This window comes from Cyprinus carpio, unplaced genomic scaffold (assembly GCF_018340385.1).
Source record: "Cyprinus carpio isolate SPL01 unplaced genomic scaffold, ASM1834038v1 S000001218, whole genome shotgun sequence".
Classification (NCBI taxonomy): domain Eukaryota; kingdom Metazoa; phylum Chordata; class Actinopteri; order Cypriniformes; family Cyprinidae; genus Cyprinus; species Cyprinus carpio.
Window position 1 is genome coordinate 1 of NW_024873935.1, and position 9,156 is coordinate 9,156.

Genomic DNA, 9,156 nt, shown 5'->3' on the forward strand with positions numbered 1-9,156 from the left:
CACTCAAATATTTTGTAAACATGTTTTGTTGTTTTTCTTGATATTGTATCCTGTGTATTCATTAACAAAAGTAACCGTACTCGTATTAACATTTAGCTTAACTGATAACCCTTTATTTTTTTCATGCACGTTTTCATTATTTATTGTTTCAATGTCAACATTATTTATTTATTGTTTGTCTGTTTGTTTAACAATGCATCATTTAATTGGTTATGTATATAATGCCACAGTGTTGTGACTTTTTTTTTTTTTTTTTTTACAGGATGAGAAGTTGAAGCAAGGGCTGGTAGAGCATCATGGTTCGAAGACTGGAAAGTCATAGCCAGCTTTCTGCCTGTGATTGTTGTGTGTTTGTGGTCTATGATTGTTTAAGTGTGCGTCAGTATGTGGCTTGTGTATTTAGGCTTAGGGGGGTTAAGTTATGGCTATGTTTAGGTGTGGTGTTTTTTATTTGTGCATTTGCATGTGAATAGCCAAAGGATCAGGTCCTGTATAAGAGTGTGCAAGTTTTTGGAGGTTTTGGCAGTAATTGGGGTATTCCTCATTGTTTGGCCTATGTTGGAACAGAGTCCAATGGTGGGGGGGGGGGGGTATGGCAGGTATGTTTCAGATCCACTGTGCACCGCATGCACACACGGAGGTACAAACAACACACACACAAGCCACACACACACAATGTGCCTTCAGGTAGAACATATGTTTCACATACAATGATAAAATTTCTCATGCACAAAAAGAAAACAGTACAGCATACCCACGTCACTACGAGATTCATGCAGTCAAAAATCATCTAACTTCTGATATAGATTTCCTTGCTCAGTCTCAAACTGAACAATAATCAGAAACTAAAGTTTGTTTCATTTCTGATTCACTCTGTGGGTTTCTGAAAACACCTGGATCTCATGTGCAGAACATGGCACTCATATTAAACACAATTCCTCTTGATTCAAAGTACACACCACATTGACAACCTAAAATTAGGTGGCCAGAGCTCTATTGCCTTACTGTAATGGGTGGGGGGGGAGGTGTCACAGAACTCGCACAGTTTGGTTCGTGGGCAGCAACGGTTGGCAGAAAGTGTCTCAACCCGGACGCTTATCAAAGACCAGGGACTTAAAAGAAGAAGACCAAACGGTTAGAACAGCTACAGTAGTGACCACAAAATAACCATACCACAACCAATATGTTACCACCATCAATAACCAAAATAAAGCCCCATCGATTGCAGTTTACAAAACCCACCAATCGCACGCCACCAGGAAAAGTGTATGGGAGAAAATAAAAAGCCATTAGTGGTGTGTTGTACTTGTGAGGATTAACTGGTGGGAACGCCAGTGTTTCTCTATTTATCGCGTCCATTTTTATGACCCCGCAGAAGGCATTAGCACGTTGTATTTTTGCAGATATGCAGTGTAAGACCCACATACGATAGCTGTGGGTAATCCTAAACAGACTTATGCAATGGTAGGTCCCTTGCTCTGTGGGTTTTATGGCTGGCCTGTAATACATCCCCTCCATGTAGTGTAAGGAGGGGCCTGAGCGAGACACCGAGGTCCCGTTGTATCGCGCCAACGCACGGGGGAGGTAGGAACGTCACTTATTGTTTTCGGCTGTTGCTCTTTTTCTGTCGCAGTGGGATCGAGGTGGTTCAGCAGTATGGCCCCCAAACGTGGGGCTGTGATTGCAAAACACATGAAGGGGCGGATTGGTGAACATGTAGAGAGCGCGGGCACCACCACTTTGAACCCTGATGTGAGAAGAATTCCTGACTGAGGATAGAAGATCATATCATCTACCAGGCGCATGAGAAACTTGTGAAGCCGAGGGCTGAGATTGCCAAGCTATCTTCCGGGCAGGTAAGTAAATGGGTACTTCAAAACTATTCTTCTATGCTATTTGTATGTGATCGTAAACAATCTATAGTATATGTTTCGTGTCATCAGAACTTGTCTAATGCTATAAAGAAACCACTTGGAACTGCCACGTATAGTCGTCGGAAAGTTGATCATCGAAGGCTTACTCTGCAAGCACGCAGCTTAAATCAGCATCACTACGCTGCGAATATACCCAGCTACGCTAAATCTCACCTCCTGAACTACAATCAGAACACCTTTCCGACCAAATACATCTATGCCTGCCTCTTCCTGAGCAATCAGTATCCATACTACTCACTACTGTCTGACTCACAACGGGTATGAGCAACCGTATCGTATCACAAATGTTTACCTAGTAAAATAATAGCATTGTTAGCCATAGAGTTAAAAGTTTAAAACACTGATTTGCCATGGAATATGAATGATACGCTGTTTCTCAGTTGGTAATTAAATTGAACCCCTTTTTTTTGTCCTTTTTTTCTATTTGTTGTGTTTTGTGTTTTTTAGGTGCCATTTTTTTGCCATTTCCACTCGCTGTTTTCAAGTGTGAAAACATCATGAACATTACTCCTCAGCATGGCACTGCTGCTATCCAGGTCCAACCCAAGGAGCAAAGAGCAAATAAATGCCACGGAATTACTTTTATTCAGCATGGATGCATTAATTAAAAATTAGCACAAGATTAAACAGAGTTTTGATTAATAAACAAATCAAAATATAAATCAATTTAGTTGTGAACGTACACTACACTTGTGCAGTTATGTTTCGTGCTTGATCCAGCCAACACAATAACACACATTTTTTGAATATTAATTGTATTCATTTCACTATCAAAACTCGGATTAAATGTAGAGGAATAGACTAATTTTAGTTCACTTTGCTATGTTGTTGGAATCCTGTTGATATAGAGACACACAGCGAAAGGGGAACCCGATAAAGAAAAGAGAGGGTGAAGGAGATTGAAATGCTCTTGATTGTTCAACAGGAAAAACGAGTCTGAAGGGACAGCCAGGCACTACCATGTTAAGCGTGGGGTTGTGTGGGTGTTGTGTGTGATTAATTGGTCGGGGGAACGCACGTCTGGGGGGGTCTATTTCACATTCTAAACTGCTTGGGCGAAATGATGGCAATTATGGCCTTTTATCACACGTTCACAAAGCTCTGTTTAACTCGTCTTTGTTGGCAACTCCGAACCCCCTCCAGCACTTTCACATCATTCAACTCGACAGTCTCCCTTTCTTTCTGACCATTCTTCCTGCATGCTTCCCTCATCTTTATTTTGCTAATTATGCCCACACAAGCTTCTCTCTCTGAACAGATTTTTTCCTGCCCTCTCTCACAGATCTCCATGAGTGGCTACGGTGGGTGGGAACCGAGGCTCTTTGACTCTAGACAGCTCAGTCGTGTTGTTGGTTTCAGTCCCAGCTCCAATCCCCTAGAGCACGGATGGGCCTTGCCCAGAATAAAGCGCCCCATGGCTAACACAACAGCAGCCCAAACAATGACGCCAGCTCCACTTTACCAGAGGTTACTGAGGCGTTTATTGATTCGGTACTGAGTACCATGAAAGTATCTCTATATTAGATCTAAAAAGGAATTGGTCAGCTAAGAGCCAGCGTTTAGGCTACCTGTACACCCTCGTGTCCTCAGTATGTGATCCTCGTCTTCTCAGGCCCCATCTATCTGGGCCAACATACACTCTGATAGGAGGTTTGGCCCTAAAATGGAGGCTCAATCCAGTCAGGGTTCACCCACCCACAGCGATGACAGCAGTGCCCTCACATTTTCTTTGCTCTTCACCTAAATATTTCAGCCACCAGACATCTGCCTTTTTCTCCACTCAGGTAGCCTGAAAACGCTCTACTACCATAATCAGTCAGTCACCTAATACCTCAATCATTGATTAACTGATCACCCTGAATCAATCTTTTCACACTAATACAAAATCAGTCTGCATTAGTCAATATGCGTAGGATTCATCTAAAAAGTCACGTCACCAAACATAACCCACATTTATAGGGCCCTTGAGTGTTTTAAGGGTCATAAGTGTTTGTGCTAAGGAAAAGATATGCGAGTGTATTACAGTACATCAGCTCTTAGTGCTACACTATTATGACGCCCTAACTCATTTTATCTCTTTAGAATGAGTTTTTAATAAGTGGAATTGTTGATTTTGCTTGTCTTATTGTTTTAATTTTTAGTAAATTAGATTCCTAAGGTCAAACACTATGTAATTGAGACAGCATCTGACTAAACATCAGAAATCATTAGGGTTCAGCTCAGTATTGTGCATGAAAAGAATGTTTTGTTTGTTTTCTTGATTACCAGGGGAGAAATTGAAAGAAATGTCCAATGAAATGTCCCATGACATACAATTTTAAGCATGCAGTCACTTTTTTAATTTCCTCAATAATTTCACTACATGCTAGTGTTGTTCTGATCAGCGGGGGGTAACATAAACATCATGCTAACCATAATGCTTTTAGCCTAGAGATGGTGTTTACTGTGTTCTGACACTTCATATGTGAAACTCAGTTTTTTGAAATATAATTTATGCTGATTTTGACCCCATTTAGAGGTCCTCCTCCTACACCTCTGAATATTGAGTATGTGGTTTCCAATTCAATATCTGACTGTTGTCTTCTTTTTCATCTTTTGCAGTTCTTTAATGCATCCGTAAGCCAAGATTCAAACAGTCAAAACTTACCTGTCACCCCCTCCCATGTCGGCTCCCAGAAAGCACTGCAGCAAGACCTTGCTCTTCGGCCTCAGGAAGGAAAATGAACTGTAAGGGTCCATTCCAGTATTTTCTGCATTTTATAATTGTGTTCTTTGTGATATGATTTATAAAGAAGTTTCCCATACACATATGAAGCAAAATCACAAGTTAAATTAAATGATTGAGACCTAATGAGATTAATGTGATATGTGCATTCCGTTTCAGGTTCAGGACCCCCAAACCTGAGGCGTTCCATCATGGAGTGCTCTCCTCGCACCACCTACTCCATTCAAATCCACACTGACAAGGCAAGACACCAAATACGGACCATTGAAGAGGGTGAGACTAAATTTTACATCAGTTTACAGAAAAATTACATAAAAGGGTAAATTACATGAATTATATATTAAATAAAAAATATAATTTATATTTTTCTATAATTCTTATATTTATGTATATATATTTTATTTTATTATATATATTTATTATTATATTATATTTCATGCTATGGATGATTTAAAATTCTATACGGTTTTATGTAACATTTAAAATAAAAATAATAACAAAATTCAACTATTTTAAATGCTACACATTCACAACATTATTGTACAGTACAAAAAAATCTTAATTATTATATATTTGCTAAAGATTTAACATTATTATTTATTTATATTAATTATATTATTTAGTGTATTGCATTTAAAAAAATTAACTTTAGAAGTTAGAGTTAGAAAAATGAGCATGCACAATTCAATATCCAATATCCAAGCCTTTAATATTGGCCAGTAACCGATATATAGTGCATCACTAGTTTGGAATATTTTGTTCAAGACTCTATTCTGGTTCCAGGCCCCACAGTCCTTCACTGGACTCTGGAGTGGTTGGTGCGTATTAAACAGGAGCCTCAGGAGTGTGAGATCAGCATTGGGGCGGTGCATCTAGGACCCGCCCCCCCCTAAAGAAGATCAAACAGGAGGTCAGTTTGGGCTAATGTGGGCCGCTTCATTTGAATACGTCTCAACGTGATATTCAAATAGCTGAAATGTAAACGCTTCTTTGTCTGTACGTTGTTATTTGAATTTGTTAGTAATATCAGTATGCAGTCAAACTTGTCTTATCTATGTGTGTAAGAGTGGGTGTGTGAATTAGACATTAGATATTATGCGCAGGATTATGGAAGTAATATACAGTAAATTATGCATGGTGTAATTGGATCTTATGGATTCGGATCTATAGGTGGATTCAGCTTGTCTGCAATGGGAGGGGCAAGATCTCCACCCCCAGCTGTTCCCTTCCAGGGGCTCCCGCCCACGACATGCCTGTGAGTATCTTGATATCTCTGTATATGAATGTTTATGCCACAGTTAATGTTGTTTCTCAGAATTATGTTGATATTTGACGGCTCTTTTCTCTGTGGGGTCTATAGGATCTGTTGACTAGCTCTGTGCTGATGCTTCCAAACGCAGAGAAAACTGAGGATGGACACAAAGCCGCCCAGCTGCCCCGCAGACCCATGGGAAGCCCTCTGCAGGTACCACATCTACTATCATGATTGCCCTTATATACTCATCTAAAATGTATTTGGACATGATGTTTAGTGGATGTAACAACAAGTGTAGTTCATTGCATTAATAATGAATATGTAATATTTGACCATCAGAAAGCATCTAGATACAAATTTGGAAAATGAATGTTTTTTTTTTTATACTTAACTTTTTTAAATGAAACTTAATTGCTCCTTTTGTAGTAGCACATATCAACTTTATGACTCCAGGAGCTGAATTTGCACCCTAAAAATGTGTGAAGTTATGATACAGAAGTGTAGGCTTTACATTAAAACCTCATCGTTTGTCTTTTTTTTTACTTCTCTCCATCTTAATTCCCTCTCTCTTTCTCTCTCTCTCTATCTCTTCTTCTCTCTCTCTCAGCAGTTGAGCACATGGGAACAGGTGCTTTGTGGGAAGACGGAAGAGCAGACGATGCCCACTGAAGCCACGCACAAATACCTCAGCAATTATTCTTCACGCACAGCACACTCATGTAAAGAGACAGACAGAATGAGACAGAGACAAATATAGAAAGGGAAGAAGATGGGGGGAGAGTGAAAGAAGACAATCATTCTGAAAAGAAGTAAAAGAGGAACACCTCCTACACTTATGGTACATTATTTGGGAGAGGCTAAAAGCCATTTTGTAGACTGCACAGTCGATGTTAGTCGCCAATGTTTAAGCTGTGCCGTCATTTGATTCAAGCAACCAAAGACATTTTTTATGTTGTTTTTCTACCTTTTTTTTATTATTGCAATTTAATATTATTGTATTATATATTTTGTATTATATATGGGAAATGAATTCTCTATGTGGGTTCTAATTTTATGGATTTTAATATAAGGAACAATTTGCAGTAATTTATTATTATTTTGTATTAAGAATAATAATTAACTACGGTGGGCGCCTTTGCCAGTGTTTGACCCCAGTATTGCTCACTTCTTAATCGCTAATGTGTGTTAATTGTAAGGAGTGTGTGTCCTCCTAGCATTATCAAAATCATACACCCAAAACTAGACAAGATTTGTGGGTGTCCGACAGAACTGCCCTTGCAGAGATCATATGTATTTCAATACCTAACCAAATGCCTAGCAGCACTGCTATGTATTCCTGGCCAAAACTAATTGCGCCCAATGCCTAAAAATGACTTTGCCAAGTTTGAAAATTCAAGTTTGCCTGATGTAGGATTTAGGTGATAGTAATCTAGTGTACAGAGGTGCTCTGACAGTTTAGTAGTGTTGCCCATTTCAAAAGCTTTCAAGATCGAATCCACAACATCAAGCTTTAACTGTATTAGCACTATTTCAGGTTTTAGATCAACTATGCAGAGATTTCAACAGAACAAAAAAGTTTGTTTTTTTTTTCTTTTTTTTTTCAGTTTTTGTATTTGCTAAACAGGAAAAAACAAGGTTTACCAAGCATTTAAAAAAAATCAAGAGTTTAAATGGTCATAAATTTGCCTTTGAGATGATAAAACATTTCTTGATCATGTTTTCATAAACACTTTTGTGTGTCAATTTGTTATCAGATTTACATTTGGTATTTTCTAGTTTTTTGAAACACTGAAATGATTGTTGCTTTTATACCTAGTTGGCTTGTTTTTGGATATTACAATCAGCCTTTGATACTAAGCTTGCAGTGTCCAAATCAAAAGCATTTAGCAATAACGTTTTTGTTATTCGCTGCCTTTTTTGTATTAGCTTCAAGTACAAACACTTTTTTTTTTTTTTTTCTTTTTTTTACACTGATTATGAACTTTTCATATGTTTTTTATACAAACTTTTAGAACTGCATTGTAAATAAAGTGTGTTTTGAAAAAAAAATACCTCTGGCTTACTGGGTTTCTTTTCCACTTTGAAAACATAATTGCTAAAGTCATTGTGTTTAAAAAGCATGTTCTTCAGTGTGTCTCTAAAATATATTCATTACACAGATGTCAGTAGATCAAATTAAAAACCTCTCATATAACCCTAAAATAGCAATTGATTTTATTATTTAATTAATTTATTTTAATGAAATGCTATACACTGACCCCTAAAAAGACAAGTCTTTTTAGTGTATGAAGTCAGTTTGCAAATATATATATTACTATATATATATATTACTTAGATTTATAATTACACCATAACAAGGACACCTTAAAAAAGTGGAACCAACCTTTTTTTATTTTTACATGAATGCAACTTTTTTTTATTTTTACATGAATGCAATTTTTTTTTTGTAATAAAATGCAACACAAAAAATGTCTATGGCTTTTTAAATAAATGCCACTTGATTTTCAAGTTAGATTTTTTAAATAAAAAAATCCAAAGACATTCATAAATTTTTAAGTGTGGCCTACCTGAGACAAAGTGTATCTTATAACTTTTTGAGGCCGCTGTAAATATGAATGAATCATTTGACTTAAAGGGTTACTCCCAACGCAAAATGGAAAATTTTGTCATTAATCACTTACCCCCCATGTCGTTCCAAACCTGTAAAAGCTTCGTTAATCTTCAGAACACAATTTAAGATATTTTGGATAAAAAAAGAAAAAACAGCGAGGCTTGAGACTGTCCCATAGACTGCCAAATAAATAACAGTGTCAAGGTCCAGGAAAATATGAAAAGCATCGTCTCGCTCTTCTGTGTCAGCCGCGCTGTGCCAATGCATTGTTTGCTTTCAAACCAAAGCGTAAATACACATAAAAATCATATTCTTGTGACGCGGCAGATACAGAACAGCGTACGCTGCCTGCGTACTAGTCAGATTTGTCAAAATGGCGCTATTCTGATTTGGAGAGACACAGAGGAGAGGAATTGTTGAATAAAGTCGTTATTTTTGTTTCGTTCATGTACAAAAAATTATTCTCGTCGCTTCATAATGCTTTTACGGTTTGAACCCCGATGGCAGATGGACTATTCTGACGATGCTTGTTTATACTTCCCTGGACCTTGACACTGTTATTTATTTGACAGTCTATGGGACAGTCTCAAGCCTACCGGTTTTTTATCCAAAAAACTTAAATTGTGTTTCC

General features: G+C 37.7%; 1 pseudogene; it reads left to right on the plus strand.

Annotated features, from left to right (window-relative positions):
* Positions 1-1,656: 1,656 nt before the first annotated feature.
* On the plus strand, positions 1,657-6,633 carry LOC122143294 (annotated as a pseudogene).
* The last annotated feature ends 2,523 nt before the right edge of the window (positions 6,634-9,156 follow it).